We start from the raw sequence: 17,381 nt of genomic DNA on the forward strand, positions 1-17,381 counted from the left end.
GTCATTCAATATTTGGGACTCTTGCCTATGTGTTCTTTGGTAACTTTGGAAGGAGTTAGATGGTGTTGCCTAAATTAGTATTCTACAAAGGGGTATCAAGAAGTATCTTGAAAGACCAAAATAAGTAGAAATGCATTCCATGTTCGTGGATAGGAAGATTTAATATTGTCAAGATGTCAATACTACCCAAAGCAACCTGCAGATCACTATAATCCCTATCAAAATTTCAATGATTATTTTTGCAGAAATGGAAAAGTCAATCCTCAAATTCATATGGAGTTACAAGGGGCCCAACATATCCAAACAATCTTGAAAAAGAAGCACAAAGTTAAAGGACTTACCTCTCCCAGTTTCAAAACTTGCTACAAAGGTACAATGATCAAAGCAATATAGTACTGGCATAAGGACAGATATATAGACCAATGGAATAGAATTGAGAGTTCAAAAAAACTCTTACCTCCATGGTCAACTGAATTTTGACTAGGTTATCAAGTTCATTCAAAGGAGCAAAAAACAAATCTCTTCAACAAATGGTGCTGGGACAAAACTGGTTATCTACATGCAAAAGAAAGAAACTAAACTCCTATCTTACACTTTAAACATCCTTAAAATGGATTAAAGATTTGACTGTGAAACATGAGAGCATAAAACTTCTAGAAGAAAACATAGGAGTAAAACTTTAGAACCTTGGATTTGGCAATGGATTTTATGACGTCAAAATGAACAAAAGAAAACAGATAAATTGGACTTCAACAGATTTCCTTTTGCATTAAAGAACATTATTAAGAGTGTGAAAAACAAACCTACAGAATGAAAGAAATTATTTACAAGTTATATATCTGATAAGGATCTAATACAAAGAACTCCTACAACTCAGTAACAAAAAGACAAATAACCCAATTTAAAAATAGACAGGAAATGCGAATAGATATTTCTGCAAAGAGGTAAAATAAGCACAAGAAAAAAAAACTCAGCATTATTATTCATTAGAGAAATGTAAATAAAAACCAAAATGAGATACCATTTCACCACTACTAGAATACCTATTAAAAAAAAAAAATACAGAAAACAAGAAGTGTTGGGAAAGGTGTGGAGAAATTGAAATTCTCTTACATTGCTTGTGGGAACGTAAAATGCTATAGCCATGGTGGAAAACAATTTGCCTTTTCCTCAAAAAGCAAAACACATAATTACTAAACAACCCAGCAATTTTTCTCGTATTTTCCTAGGTATATACCCAGAGGAATTGAAAGCAGGGATTTGAATAGATGTCTCTACACCAATGTTCATTGCAGCATTATTCACAGTAGCCAAAAGATGAAAACAACCCAAGTATCCATCAACAAATGAATGGATAAACAAAATGTGGTATATTCATACCATGGAATATTATTTAGCCATACAACATGGATTAATACTGAAAATATGTGAAGTGAAATAAGCCAGTCACAAAATGACAAATATTACATGATTCTACTTATATAAAATACCTAGAATAGGCAAAATTAGAGAAAGAAATTAGATTAGAGATTGCCAGGGGCTGGGAGAAAGAAGGAATGGGATGTTACTACTGAATAGTTACAGCATTTCTTTTTGTGATGATGAAAAAGTTTTGGAGATATATGGTGGTAAGGATTACACAACATTGTAAATGTAGTTAATGTTGCTGAATTATATATTTTTAAATGGTTAAAATGGCTAAGTTAATGTTATAAATATACTCTAGTTTAAAAAAATAACAATGTAATATGCTAAAAAAATCCAATTATATACTTTAAATGGGTGAGGTGTATGGTGTGTGAATTACACATCAATAAAACTGTTAGAAAAAAGAGCTACTTTAAGTCTACTAGAAGAAAACATGGGTGAATTTTTTTTATAAACTAAGAATAGGGAAAACTCCTAGCTATCAGTCAAATTCAGAAAAAAAAAAAGAAAAAATGATAAACCACATAAATCAAAACCACATTGAGATGTCACTTCCCACCAGTTAGGATGACTATCAAAAAGACAAGAAATAGCAAGTGTTGAGTAGGATATGAAGAAAAGGTAACCCTCATGCACTGTTGGTGGGAATGTAAATTGGTGCAAACATTATGGAAGTTTCTCAAAAAGCTAAAAATATAACTAACATATGATCCAGCAATTCCACTTCTGGACATTTAAATACCCAGAAAATGAAAACACGATCACAAAAAGATATATATACCCCCATGTTCACTGCAGCATTATTTACAATAGTCAAGATATGAAAACAACTATCAATAAATGAATGGATAAAGAAAATGTGACATACAGGCACACACACACACACACAAAGTGGACTATTATTCACATAAAAAAAAGAGATGAAATCTTGCCATTTGCTACAACATGGATGGTTCTCAAGGGCATTATTCTAACTGAAATAAATCAGACACAGAAAGACAGATAACAGATGATCTCTCTTATATGCAGAATCTTAAAAGAGGAAGAAAGAAGATACAGATAACAGACTGATGGTTGCCAGTGGTGTAGAGTGGCTGGTAGTGGGAGAAATGGGTGAAGGGGGTCAAAGGTAAAAAGAAAAAATAATTACAATAAAGTAAATAAAAATGAAAAGTTTATAAAATAAGATCAGCTTCCTGAGTTAGGTAAAGGGAAGGAAAACAAAGGGAAAAATTTAAGGTATGTATGAAAGTGAAAGTGTTAGTTGCTGCTCATTTGTGTCTGACTCTTTTGAGACCCCGTTTTATACAATTGCTTGCCTTAATTAACTTTTTCAATTATCTGGAGAGCTGTGAGGAAAGGATCTATCCCAGGCACCTCTCTTTGGCTTGTAGATAGCTGTCTTCTCCTGGTGTCTTCACATAATCGTCCCTCTTTGCAAGTAACTCCATCCAAATTTCCTCTTTTTATGAGGATAACAGTCATACCGGGTTAGAGCCCACATTAATGATCTCATTTTAATTTGATTACCTCTATGAAGAGTTTGGGCTTCCCTGGTGGCTCAGATGGTAAAGCGTCTGCCTGCAATGCTAGAGACCTGGGTTTGATCCCTGGGTTGGGAAGATCCCCTGGAGAAGGGAATGGCAATCCACTGCAGTATTCTTGCCTGGAAAATCCCATGGACAGAGGACCCCGGTAGGCTACAGTCCATGGGGTCGCAAAGAGTTGGACACGACTGAGCGACTTCACTTATGAAGAGTTTATCTCCAAGTAAGTCACTTTCTGAGATATCGGGGGTTGGAACTTCAACACATGAATTGGAGAAGGTGGAAGCAGGTGGGGGTAGTCTGGGGCACAATTCAACCCGTAACACTGAGGAGCTGACTGGAATACACCTAAATGCAGTGTAGGATCCTGGATTGGAAACTACAACAGAAAAAGGTTATTGGTGGGAAAATTGAAGAAATCTAAATCAGATCTGTAATTTAGTTAGTGATATTATACTAAAGTACATGCCTTCAGTTTTGATAATTGGCCATGGTTGTGCTTATTTAACTTCTATGCAGAGTACATCATGAGAAACGCTGGGCTGGAAGAAGCACAAGCTGGAATCAAGATTGCTGGGAGAAATATCAGTAACCTCAGATATGCAGATGACACCACCCTTATGGCAGAAAGTGAAGAGGAACTAAAAAGCCTCTTGATGAAAGTGAAAGAGGAGAGTGAAAAGTTGGCTTAAAGCTCAACATTCAGAAAACGAAGATCATGGCATCTGGTCCCATCCCTTCATGGGAAATAGATGGGGAAACAGTGGAAACAGTGTCAGACTTTATTTTGTTGGGCTCCCAAATCACTGCAGATGGTGATTGCAGCCATGAAATTAAAAGACACTTACTCCTTGGAAGGAAAGTTATGACCAACCTAGATAGCATATTCAAAAGCAGAGACATTACTTTGCCAACAAAGGTCCTTCTAGTTAAGGCTATGGTTTTTCCAGTTGTCATGTATGGATGTGAGAGTTGGACTGTGAAGAAGGCTGAGCACCGAAGAATTGATGCTTTTGAACTGTGGTGTTGGAGAAGACTCTTGAGAGTCCCTTGGACTGCAAGGAGATCCAACCAGTCCATTCTAAAGGAGATCAGCCCTGGGTGTTCTTTGGAAGGAATGATGCTAAAGCTGAAACTCCAGTACTTTGGCCACCTCATGCGAAGAGTTGACTCATTGGAAAAGACTCTGATGCTGGGAGGGATTGGGGGCAGGAGGAAAAGGGGACAACAGAGGATGAGATGGCTGGATGGCATCACTGACTCGAGGGATGTGAGTCTGAGTGAACTCCGGGAGTTGGTGATGGACAGGGAGGCCTGGCGTGCTGCAGTTCATGGGGTCACAAAGAGTCGGACACGACTGAGTGACTGAACTGAACTGAACCATTATGTTATGTTTCTTCTCTCTCTGCCTTTGCCTTCTTTCCCGCCCCCCCCCCCCATTCTTTTAAAGTTTAATTCATCTTCAAGCCAAATGTCTTTAATTCTCTAGTCTCTGTCTTATATTTTTTCTTTATTCCTCTTTACCTAAGCTACTGCAGTGTGAAATTCCTAGCACCTAGTTGCCAATATTCGGAGAAGGCAATGGCACCCCACTCCAGTACTCTTGCCTGGAAAATCCCATGGATGGAGGAGCCTGGTAGGCTCCAGTCCATGCTAAGGGTCGAACACGACTGAGCAACTTCACTTTCATTTTTCACTTTCATGCATTGGAGAAAGAAATGGCAACCCACTCCAGTGTTCTTGCCTGGAGAATCCCAGGAATGGGGAAGCCTGGTGGGCTGCCATCTATGGAGTCGCACAGAGTTGGATACGACTGAAGTGACTTAGCAGCAGTTGCCAATACTAGCAGAATCATGCATCCAGGCATACAGGTTGTATACTACACAAGAGGATCATATCTAAAACATAAACCTTGAAAAACCTAATTGAGATGACACTTTACAGGTGAAATCCATAATTTGAGGCCACTCAGTTGTGGAATGACTGAGAAAGCTCCCTCCTTCATGAACTCCTGTCTGCACTCATGGAGAGTACCAATGAACTAGCATACACTCTAACAATTGTCCGCCCTCTCACTTGACTACAGTCTGAGCATGTCTTTGTATCAGCTGCCTATTTTCACAAAATGCCATGTAACAAACAACTCTGAGTGGCTTATTAACAACAAGCTTTTAGCTCTTGCTCAGGCATCTTTAGGTTTGCTGGAATATGATTAATCTAGGCTGAGCTGGGCTAGGCTCCAAGCTTCAGATTGAATTCAGGTTTGCTCCACATCTCTCTTCCACCTTTGACCAGTTACTACTCAAATTCATCATTCTTATGGTCAAATACAGGAACACAAAGGGCAAATCCAACTGTGCAAGCATATTTCAAACATCTGCCCGCATCATGTTCACTAACAACCCACTGGTCAAAGGAAGTCACTATGTCAAGTCCAAAGGCAAAGTGCAGGGAAGTAGATTCCATGCAGTGTGAGGTCTTATCAAGGATGTGAATGTATAATAGGAACACAAGGGAATGACAGAGACCAACAACTCAGTCTCTTAACAACAAACTCCTCATGTTGCTTTTCTTGCTCCCCTGCTACTCTCAGAAGTCTGAGCCCTCTGACTTTGTCTCCTTACCTAGATGGAGTTGGGAGTTTGGCTGTCTGCCTGGGCTGTGGAAATCTCCCTTAGGGGGAGTTATTCAGGTTGTGTAATAATATACTACCAACTTTTTTTTAACTTTAAAAAAGGCATGCTTCTTTACAATTCATATCCAGGTATTGCATAAGCAAGGAATTGACAGCCCCACAGAGGGGATATGTCCACAGTCACCAGCTTTCATTCCAAGGTCCTCAATTGGATATTTTCAACCATAAAAGAGAATGAAATATTGCCATTTGCAGCAACATAGATGGACCTAGAGAATACTATACTAAGTAAATTAGAAAAAGAAAGACAAATACTACATCACTTGTATGTGGAATCTAAAAAATAATACAAACGAATCTATGTACAAAACAGAAACAAATTCAGACATAGAAAAAATGTATGGTTTCCAAAGGGAAAAGGGAGAAGGGGAGGAATAAATCAGAAGTATGGGATTAACAGAAACTACTGTACGTAAAATAGGTTAGCAACAAGGATTTACTGTATAGCACAGGGGACTATACTCAAAATCTTGTAATAAACTACAATGGGGAAAATCTAAAGATATTTATACACACACACACATATATATATATGAAAAAAAACTTTCATCTTTCAGTTCCTTGTAGCACATAGTATAGTACTTGCCCTAATAGATGTCTTATAAATATAAAATGAGATGTTTAGTAGACCAGATTTTTTTTGTAACAAAGAGAACTTTTAAGCAAGTAGCAAATGTGTCTATGATCCATAAGCCCACTGACTCGTTAACCATGAAGTCTGGTTGTGGGAGAAGCTTGCAAGCTTTCAACCTGGGGATAAGCAGAGCCCAGTACTGACAAAGGAGAACTGTTGGAACACAGACTAATATTTTTCCACAACCTCTGAGAAAAGCTTATTTATGAGCCAAGAGCAACCATTTGTCTCTTCTTGGGGAAATTTGAGCCAAGAAGTTATAAATTCATTATTTCCCAGATACTATAGGGATGCTTAAAAACAATTTTTAAAAATCTTATATAATATCTTTTAATCATCTCATTCTCTACCCCTACAATCCTACTTAAAGAAACTTCACTGCAAGTAGTGTGGTAATTGTCAGGGACTGGGAGAGGGGAAATGAGGATTTATTGTTGAACGAGTTTCAGTTTTGCAAGTTTTAATATTTTGTCTGAAGATTCTAGGGAAAAACAGGTAACAGGCTTATTGCAGAAGTACCAGAGTTAATGCACAATTCTAGGGGGGAAAACAGTCTTGGGGACTCTCCTAGAAAGCCCTTGACCCTCAAAGGCCTTCATCAGTGGTACAAATTACTTATCTATACTGCTCGTCACTAAGTAACAATAATACCAACTAAACCTTATCTTTGTACAGTCTAAATGCCACTTATCAGAAAGTTACTTACTGACTGGTGTTTAAACATTGATTTTCCATAAAAACAAACACAGTCAAGCTATTTAGTATTTATCTTGATTTGCTTACACTTGTAGGGTGCATGTCTAGGCTTGCCAACAGCATTGCTCCTAAATTCCTCAAGAGCAAAGAGGAGAAAAATATTGTGTCCAGGACCTGACCTGAGTGTATTAACGAAGTCACCCTGAGAATCATTAACCTCTACTTCAAGCCAAAACATGTGGTGTATTTTTGTCCATAAAAGTGGTCAATTTCCAGAAGAGATTCCAAATTAGGTAAGAGATATCTCTGCACTTCTGAGAGAATCTCTGCAAATATAAATAGGGAGCTTAGCCCTGTGCCTTTTATTATAATATCACCCTATAATACATACATTGAATAAGGCAACTGCATAGAAAAAGCTTGACGATACAATGTGATTCTGCAAGTCAACTTCTGCCTTCCTTATGGTATTTGTATGTCTTTTTTATTATTTTTCTATCTTGTTCAAATGTGCATCTATATCTGGTTAATACCTATTTTTAGTATTTATTTAATGAATAGCAATATAGATACTTACCATCCTCATTGTCTACCTGACTTCCTTCTACAAGGCTGTAAAGAAATGCAAAGTATCCTGTGGGGATATTTACATCTGTTTCTAATTAAAAAAAAAAAAAAAAAACAAGCACTGACTGCTTTTTGTGTATTACAGCAGATGCTCTTCTCTCGTGCTGTCACTGTTGAGGCCATTTATAAAGAAAGAATCTGGAAACTGGAGCACTATAATCCTCATTGCCCCAAAATAATTTTCTTGGTGTTCTCTGTGTCAATACCAATGGTCTGACATCTCTGAAAAATTGTTCTTCCTTCATTAGACAGGTAATGTGCATAATGAGCTATAAGAAAACAAAGCTAAGAAATAGAAAAGAGAAATATCAAAGTAGCTGATGTAATAAAAAGTCCCCAAAATTAGGAATAAGAAAAAAATGAGATTACATAAACCCATATGATTTCTTCAAATGTATAAAGACTCCTTAACCTAATACCCAAAGTCAATAACTCAAATTAAGGGTCAGTGAGGACTGCAAAAGTGTATTATCCCTCAATCTGCTTCTGTGAGATCTATGGAGTTTTCCACCAAAGTCCACAAAGCCCACCCATTTGAACTTCACCAGGCAGAGTCCTGGGTTTAGCAGGACATGTCTTTCCTTCTTCCTCAGGGTTTTCAATCTGAGAAAAAGGGACTCCCCTTCTCCCACCCAAAGCCAGCTTCCCTGGTGGCTCAGATGGTAAAGCATATGCCTGCAATGTGGGAGACCCAGGTTCGATCCCTGAGTTGGGACAATCCCCTGGAGGAGGAAATGGCAACCCACTCCAGTATTCTTGCCTGGAAAATCCCATGGACAGAGAAGCCTGGTAGGCTACAGTCCATGGGGTCACAGAGTCAGACACGACTGAGTGACCTCACTTTCACTTTCCTCTCCCACCAAAATGGATGAAATGAGTGCAGGTTACTCTGAGGGCTCTGAAATCAAGTCTCCACAAGCTTCATACCTCTGCTTTATTGGTGCAGATATTGAGAGTGATTTCTCTGAGGAAACAAGTTTCTGCCAACATTATTAGGTAATTTTGCCTATATTGTTCAAATATCAATATTCACTTTTCTCAGAGACTTCCCTAGTAGTACAGTAGCCAAGACTCTGCTCCTGATGCAGAGGGCCCACGTTCCATCCCTGGTGGGGAACTAGAACCTGCATGCTATAACAGAGGTCGAAGTTCCTGCATGCTATAACTAAGACCGGGTGCCGCCAAATAAATAAATACTTAAAAAATAATAATAATAAACTTGTAAAAAATATTTGCTACTCTTGGTCATTTATAATAAACTTTTCCCTTGGAACTCATTAACAATGAAAAGTTTATTTCATGCTATCCAAATACAAGATTGCATCCTACATGACCATATTAATATACATGGCCTTCGGCCTATGAAAGGGAAGCAGGACCTCAGGGCCTGAGGAACTATTTTTTGTCTTTTGAGAACATAAAGCTACCCAATTTAGTTTTCTGAACAACCTGTATGTAAATAATAGCTACCATTTATTATGTGCCAAGTAAAGTGCAAGAGCTTTACATGAAATATATCTCAGAAAATTGTAGGACAGTCCCAAAAGATGGTGATTATTATCTTAAACTTACAGATAGCAAACTAAAGCTCAGAAGAGTTATTTGCCTGTTGTCATTAAGCTAATAAAGACTGACTGGAGCCCAGGTCTGCATTACCCCCACAACCGTGTACTTTCCACTGTCTTACGCTGCTTCCCAAGTCTACTTTATGCAGAGGACTATAGTAATATGAAGAGACATTCATTGAAATATTACTATGTGTCCATGGGCTAAATAATTAATCTTTGTCTTCGTTTTCTAATCTTTAAAATAAGGATAATAAAGATTCATACCTCATTAGTTATTAGTAGTTATTACATGTAAAGTGAGATGAGTGCAATTGTGCAGTAGTTTGAGCATTCTTTGGCATTGCCTTTCTTTGGGATTGGAATGAAAACCGACCTTTTCCAGTCCTGTGGCCACTGCTGAGTTTTCCAAATTTGCTGGCATATTGAGTGCAGCACTTTCACAGCATCATCTTTCAGGATTTGGAATAGCTCAACTGTAATTGCATCACTTCCACTAGCTTTGTTGGCAGTGATGCTTCCTAAGGCCCACTTGACTTCACGTTCCAGGATATCGGGCTTTAGGTGAGTGATCACACCATCATGATTAACTGGGTTGTGAAGATCTTTTTTGTACAGTTCTTCTGTGTATTCTTGCCACCTCCTCTTAATATCTTCTGCTTCGGTTAGGTCCATACCATTTCTGTCCTTTATTGAGCCCATTTTGCATGAAATGTTCCCTTGGTATCTCTAATTTTCTTGAAGGGATTTCTAGGCTTTCCCATTCTACTGTTTTCCTCTATTTCTTTGCATTGGTTGCTGAGGAAGGCTTTCTTATCTCTCCTTGCTATTCTTTGGAACTCTGCATTCAAATGGGTATATCTTTCCTTAGCTCCTTGGCTTTTCACTTCTCCTCTTTTCACAGCTATTTGTAAGGCCTCCCCAGACAGCCATTTTGCTTTTTTGCATTTCTTTTCCATGGGATGGTCTTGATCCCTGTCTCCTGTACCATGTCACGAACCTCCATCCATAGTTCATCAGGCACTCTATCAGATATAGTTCCTTAAATCTACTTCTCACTTCTACTGTATAATCATAAGGGCTTTGATTTAGGTCATACCTGAATGGACGAGTGGTTTTCCCTGCTTTCTTCAATTTAAGTCTGAATTTGGCAATAAGGAGTTCATGATCTGAGCCACAGTCTGCTTCCGGTCTTGTTTTTTGCTGACTGTAGAGAGCTTCTCAACCTTTGGCTGCAAAGAATTTAATCAATCTGATTTCAGTGTTGGCCATCTGGTGATGTCTATGTGTAGAGTCTTCTCTTGTGTTGTTGGAAGAGGGTGTTTGTTATGATCAGTGAGTTCTCTTGCACTTACCTCACATGCTAGTAAAGTAATGCTCAAAATTCTCCAAGCCAGGCTTCAACAATATGTGAACCATGAACTCCCAGATGTTCAAGCTGGTTTTAGCAAAGGCAGAGGAACCAGAGATCAAATTGCCAACATCTGTTGAATCATCAAAAAAGCAAGAGAATTCCAGAAAAACATCTATTTTTGCTTTATTGACTATGCCAAAGCCTTTGACTGTGTGGATCACAATAAACTGTGGAAAATTCTTCGAGAGCTGGGAATACCAGACTACCTGACCTGCCTTTTGAGAAATCTGTATGCAGGTCAGGAAGCAACAGTTAGAACTGAATACAGTTAGAACTGAAACAACAGACTGGTTCCAAATAGGAAAAGGAGTACATCAAGGCTGTATGTTGTCACCCTGCTTATTTAACTTATATGCAGAGTACATCATGAGAAATGCTGGGCTGGTTGAAGCACAAGCTGGAATCTAGTTTGCTGGGAGAAATATCAATAATCTCAGATATGCAGATGACACCACCCTTATGGCAGAAAGTGAAGAACTAAAGGGCCTCTTGATGAAAGTGAAAGAGGAAAGTGAAAAAGTTGGCTTAAAGCTCTACATTCAGAAAACTAAGATCATGGCATTTGGTCCCATCACTTCATGGCATATAGATAGGCAAACAGTGGAAACAGTGGCTGACTTTATTTTTGGGGGCTCCAAAATCACTGCAGATGGTGATTGCAGCCATGAAATTAAAAGACGTTTACTCCTTGGAAGGAAAGTTATGACCAAATTAGACAGCATATTAAAAGGCAGAGACATCACTTTGTCAACAAGGTCTGTCTAGTCAAGGCTATGGTTTTTCCAGTGGTCCTGTGCAGATGTAATAGTTGAACAATAAAGAAAGCTGAGCACTGAAGACTTGATGCTTTTGAACTGTGGTGTTGGAGAAGACTCTTGAGAGTCCCTTGGACTACAAGGTGATCCAACCAGTTCATTCTAAAGGAGATCAGTCCTGGGTGTTCATTGGAAGGACTGATGTTGAAGCTGAAACTCCAATACTTTGGCCACCTGATGCGAAGAGCTGACTCCTTTGAAAAGACCCTGATGCTGGGAAAGATTGACAGCAGAAGGAGAAGGGGACAACAGAGGATGAGATGGTTGGATGGCATCACCGACTCAAAGGACATAGGTTTGGGTGGACTTGGTGATGGACAGGGAGGCCTGGCATGCTGCAGTTCATGGGGTCCCAAAGAGTTGGACATGACTGAGCAACTGAACTGAACTGATGCAGATGACACCACCCTTATGCCAGAAAATGAAGAAGAACTAAAGAGCCTCTTGATGAAAGTGAAAGAGGAGAGAGAAGAAAGTTGGCTTAAAGCTCTACATTCAGAAAACTAAGATCATGTCATCTGGTCCCATCTGCTGCTGCTACTGTGCTCAGTGGCTTCAGTCGTGTCTGACTCTGTGTGACCCCAGAGACTGCAGCCCACCAGCCCCTTCATCCCTGGCATTCTCCAGGCAAGAACACTGGAGTGGGTTGCCATTTCCCTCTCCAATGCATGAAAGTGAAAAGTGAAATTGAAGTCGCTCAGTCGTGTCCAACTCTTCACGACCCCATAGACTGCAGCCAACCAGGCTCCTCCATCCATGGGATTTTCTAGGCAAGAGTACTGGAGCGGGATGCCATTGCCTTCTCCATCTGGTCCCATCACTTGATAGCAAATAGATGGGAAAACAGTAGAAACAGTGGCTGACTTTATTTTTGGGGGGCTCCAAAATCACTGCAGATGGTGACTGCAGCCATGAAATTAAAAGACACTTACTCCTTGGAAGGATAGTTATGACCAACCTAGAAAGCATATTAAAAAGCAGAGACATTACTTTGCCAACAAAGATCCATCTTGTCAAGGCTATGGGTTTTCCACTAGTCTTGTATGGATGTTAGAATTGGATGATAAAGAAAGCTGAGCACCAAAGAATTGATGCTTTTGAACTGTGGTGTTGGAGAAGATTCTTGGGTGCCTTGGACTGCAAGGAGATCCAACCAGTCCATTCTAATGGAGATCAGTCCTGAGTGTTCATTGGAAGGACTAATGCTGAAGCTGAAACTCCAATACTTCGGGTACCTGATGTAAAGAGCTGACTCATTTGAAAAGACCCTGATGTTGGGAAAGATTGAAGGTAGGAGGAGAAGAGGATGACAGAGGATAAGATAGTTGGATGGCATCACTGACTCAATGGACATGAGTTTAAGTAAACTCCGGGAGTTCATGATGGAGAGGGAAGCCTGGTGTGCTGCAGTCCATGGAGTCACAAAGAGTAGGACACGACTGAGTGAATGAACTGAACCTAATGTAACATGTAAAGTACATATAATACTACATAGAAGATAATAAGTGAGTTGATATGTTACTAGGAACTGGAAATATATCAGCAAACAAGACATAAGCCCTTGTCTTCATAAAATCTCATTCTGGAGAAAAGGAAAGAACAAGTAGACAAATCAGCAAATAATGTGTATATCAGTTCAGTTCAGTTCAGTTGCTCAGTTGTGTCAGACTCTTTGAGACCCCATGAACCGTAGCACACCAGTCTTCCCTGTCCATCACCAATTCCCAGAGTCCACCAAAACTCATGTCCATCAAGTTGATGATGCCATCCAACCATCTCATCTTTTGTTGTCCCCTTCTCCTCCTGCCTTCAATCTTTCCTAGCATCAGGGTCTTTTCAAATGAGTCAGCTCTTCATCAGCATCAGGTGGCCAAAGTATTGGAGTTTCAGCTTCAACATCAGTCCTTCCAACGAACACCCAGGACTGGTCTCCTTTAGGATGGACTGGTTGGATCTCCTTGCAGTCGAAGGAACTCTAAAGAAGTCTTCTCCAACATCACAATTCAAAGGCATCAATTCTTCGGTGCTCAGCTTTCTTTTTAGTCCAACTCTCACATGCATACATGACCACTGGAAAAACCATAGCCTTGACTAGAGGGACCTTTGTTGGCAAAGTAATGTCTCTGCTTCTCAATATGCTGTCTAGGTTGGTCATAACTTTCCTTCCAAGGAGTAAACGTCTTTTAATTTCATGGCTGCAATCACCATCTGCAGTGATTTTGGAGCCCAGAAAAATAAAGTCAGCCACTGTTTCCACTGTTTCCCCACCTATCTGCCATGAAGTGATGGGACTGGATGCCATAATCTTAGTTTTCTGAATGTTGAGCTTTAAGCCAACTTTTTCACTCTCCTCTTTCACTTTCATCAAGAGGCTCTTTAGTTCTTCTTCACTTTTTGCCATAAGGGTGGTGTCATCTGCATATCTGAGATTATTGATATTTCTCCCGGGAATCTTGATTCCAGCTTGTGTTTCCTCCAGTCCAGTGTTTCTCATGATGTACTCTGCATATAAGTTAAATAAGCAGGGTGACAATATACAGCCTTGACGTACTCCTTTTCCTATTTGGAACCAGTCTGTTGTTCTATGTCGAGTTCTAACTGTTGCTTCCTGACCTGCATACAGATTTCTCAAGAGGCAGGTCAGGTGGTCTGGTATGCCCATCTCTTTCAGAATTTTCCACTGTTTATTGTGATCCACACAGTCAGTCTTTGGCATAGTCAATAAGGCAGAAACAGATGTATATACTTGATGTAATGCCATAGTATTTCAGGATGTAATAAGAACCGCGAAGAAATACAAAGGAAAAATAGGAGATAAAGAATGCTAGATTGGGGTACTATTTTAAATAGGACCTTCATGGGAGGCTTCGTTGAGGTAACCTTAAGCAGTGACATGAAAGGGATACAGTAGTGAGCCATGCATATATTTAATGGTAAAATTTCCAAGCAAGGGAAAAGCAAGAACAAAGGATCAGTTTGCCTGAACCTTTTTTTAACTTTTTATTTTATTTATTCTTAAACATTTTCACTTTGTATTGGGGTATAGCTGAATAAGAATGTTGTGATAGTTTCAGGTGGCCAGCAAGTGGATTCAGCCACACTGATACATGTATCCATTCTTCCCCAAACTCCCCTCCCATTGCCTGGACTTTTCAAGGAACAACAAGGAACTAGAGTAGAGTGACCAAGGAGAGTGGTAGAAGATGACGTCCTGGTGAGTGGGGAAAGGGGGAGATTGTGCAGGATTTCATAGGTCATTGTAAGACATCTGAGGGTTCTGAGCAAGGGGTAACATTATATGGCTCATTTTTTTTTTTTTTTTTTTTAAGAACAAAGACTTTATTTCAAACAGATTCAGTGGTATGTCTACTACAGCAAAGTCTGGTTGTAGCAAACAGTTTCCTTTCAAATCTGCACTGATGTATAAATTAGACATTATTTGGGAATGGTTAATTTCTGGTAAAATGTAGATTCAATCCAACATGATGCTAATTTCTATATTTATTGTAGGCTCTATTTCAGTACTAGAGGTTAAATTTTCATCACCAAAAAATGAGAATAATCTTACAGCTACTACTAAGGTAATGAGCTGTGAAATTATTTTCCCACTACTGTTCTGAAAATATACCCCTAGATTGTTAAGAGAAATTCCAGCTTCATTCAGATCTGTTAGTTAATTCTTCAGTCATCATCATATACCCCTAGATTGTTAAGAGAAATTCCAGCTTCATTCAGATCTGTTAGTTAACTCTTCAGTCATCATCATATACCCCTAGATTGTTAAGAGAAATTCCAGCTTCATTCAGATCTGTTAGTTAACTCTTCAGTCATCATCTACTGTCGGCTTGATTGTCACTCCTCTTCTTATTTGACCCCAACCAATTAAACGCCAGTGTTTCTCACCTCTTCGGCTAAGTGCAATCTTTTCTCCTACTTCTGTGCACACAAGATTAGTCAAGACGATTTTACCCAAATCAGCCTTGACTGGACTAACTCTTCCTCCTGTCGACAGGGATCCTATATTCACCATAAGCACTTCATTCTTAGACAGCTTTTGTACTTTCGCTGCTTTCTTGTCTCCTTCAGTGCGAACACTTAGAAGCCTTCTAAGCAGGAAATAGGAAATTTCCAATTCTGTGAAGATCTCAGGTAAAGCTCCAACCGCACCAAGTACTTGCCCCACCATTCTGTCAGCCCGGCACAAAGTGGGGTCAATTTTTGTTCCAACTCCAATAAGACCTCCTGGGGCAGCATACTGAAGATCATAATGCTCTGCGAAAAGCGATACAATTTTGGAAAAGATAGGTTTACACATGAGTTTTCCTTCACTGTCTTTGGAAACAATACCAGGTCTGACTTCTATCTCCTGGCCCACCTTTAATACTCCTTTTAGAATACTACCACCAGCTACACCCCCCTTAAGGTCATCAACTTCACAGCCAGGTTTGTTGACATCAAAGGATCTAATAACAATAAGTCTGGGTTCTGAAGTAAAGTCTCTTGGGGGTACTGGAATTTTCTTTACTATGTACTCACAGACAACTTCAATATTGTATTTTAGCTGAGCAGAAATTGGGACAATAGGAGCGCCTTCTGCTACTGTACCTTGAACAAATGCAAGGATCTGTTCATACTGTTCTTTAGCCTGGCTTTCTTTTACCAAATCAATTTTATTTTGTAGAATCAAAATATGCTTCAGTTTCATGATTTCTATAGCAGCCAAGTGTTCAGATGTCTGAGGCTGAGGACAAGACTCGTTACCCGCTATCAACAGAAGAGCGGCATCCATCACTGCGACACCATTCAGCATAGTAGCCATCAGAATATCATGGCCAGGACAGTCAACAAAGGAAACATGCCTGACTAATTTGAAGTTCCCTTTGGTCCCTGGAATGTCTGTAGGAAACTCATCAGGTGTGATACTTCCACAGGATCTATAACATTCTGGCCGAGGACAACTTGGGTCATCAAGTTTATAAATCTTAGCATTAGCATAGCCAAGTTTGATTGTCATATTTCTTTCCAGTTCGTTTTTGAAACGGACAGTGTGGACTCCAGAAATAGCTTTTACAACTGTAGATTTCCCATGAGCTACGTGACCAATTGTACCTATATTAATTGTGGCTTGTCTGCTGATAACTTCATGTGAAAGTGGCGTCAACTTGGAAACATCCAAAGTGGCGAGATCTTGCCGAGAAAGGTGCGGCTGCCCTAAAGTCACACCAGCCTCGCCCCCCGCCATCTTGCCCGGAGAGGTGGCTCATGTTTTTAAAAGGATCTCTCTGGCAACTGTGTTAGGAATCCATGGTAGAGAGAGCAGCAGTAATTCAGGAGAGACAAGATCTTGGCAATAATCAAGGAAAGAGTAGCAATGGAGATGGTAAGCAGTGGCCAGATTCTGGAAATACTCTAAATGTAGAACCCCGAAGATTTCTTGAGAGATTGGATGTAGAATGTGAGTGGAAGACAGGAGTTAAGGACTGGCCTGAGCTGCTGAGATGACAGAGATAACATTAACTCAAATGGAGAAAACTCAGGGAGAAACTGTGTTTAGAAATCTTCTGCATATCATTTAAAATCCTTTCAGCCTCCCATAGTCCAGGTGTTGCTGCAGTGATCAATTTTGTGCAGGCATCAATCTGAAGATCATCTCTCAAGAGCAATATTCCATCCAGCATCTTCCCTCCCTCTCTTCCTGCCTCTAACATGGGATACTGCAGAAACTAGCCCTCCATGCACATGTGTAGTTAGAAGCATGTGGTGCTTCTGACCAATGGCAGACAGGAGCCACTGGATAAATGCCTCCTCTTTGTTCTTCTTCACTATAGTAAAGAATATAAGACACGTTTCATAAGTATTCTCAGAAAGTTCCACAGTATCAATCAACACATGGCATTTGTTAACTCAATAATGCATCCTTGTATTGGGCTTCTGTGACTTCTTTGTTTCCCCTGAGCCCC

General features: G+C 39.7%; 1 pseudogene across 1 annotated transcript; it reads right to left on the reverse strand.

The window, feature by feature from the left end:
- Positions 1-15,218: 15,218 nt before the first annotated feature.
- On the reverse strand, positions 15,219-16,689 carry LOC113894306 (annotated as a pseudogene). Its single transcript, XR_003511533.1, has one exon. The product of XR_003511533.1 is annotated as a eukaryotic translation initiation factor 2 subunit 3 pseudogene (transcript).
- Between the last annotated feature and the right edge of the window lie 692 nt (positions 16,690-17,381).

Source organism: Bos indicus x Bos taurus, chromosome 6 (assembly GCF_003369695.1).
Source record: "Bos indicus x Bos taurus breed Angus x Brahman F1 hybrid chromosome 6, Bos_hybrid_MaternalHap_v2.0, whole genome shotgun sequence".
Lineage (NCBI taxonomy): Eukaryota > Metazoa > Chordata > Mammalia > Artiodactyla > Bovidae > Bos > Bos indicus x Bos taurus.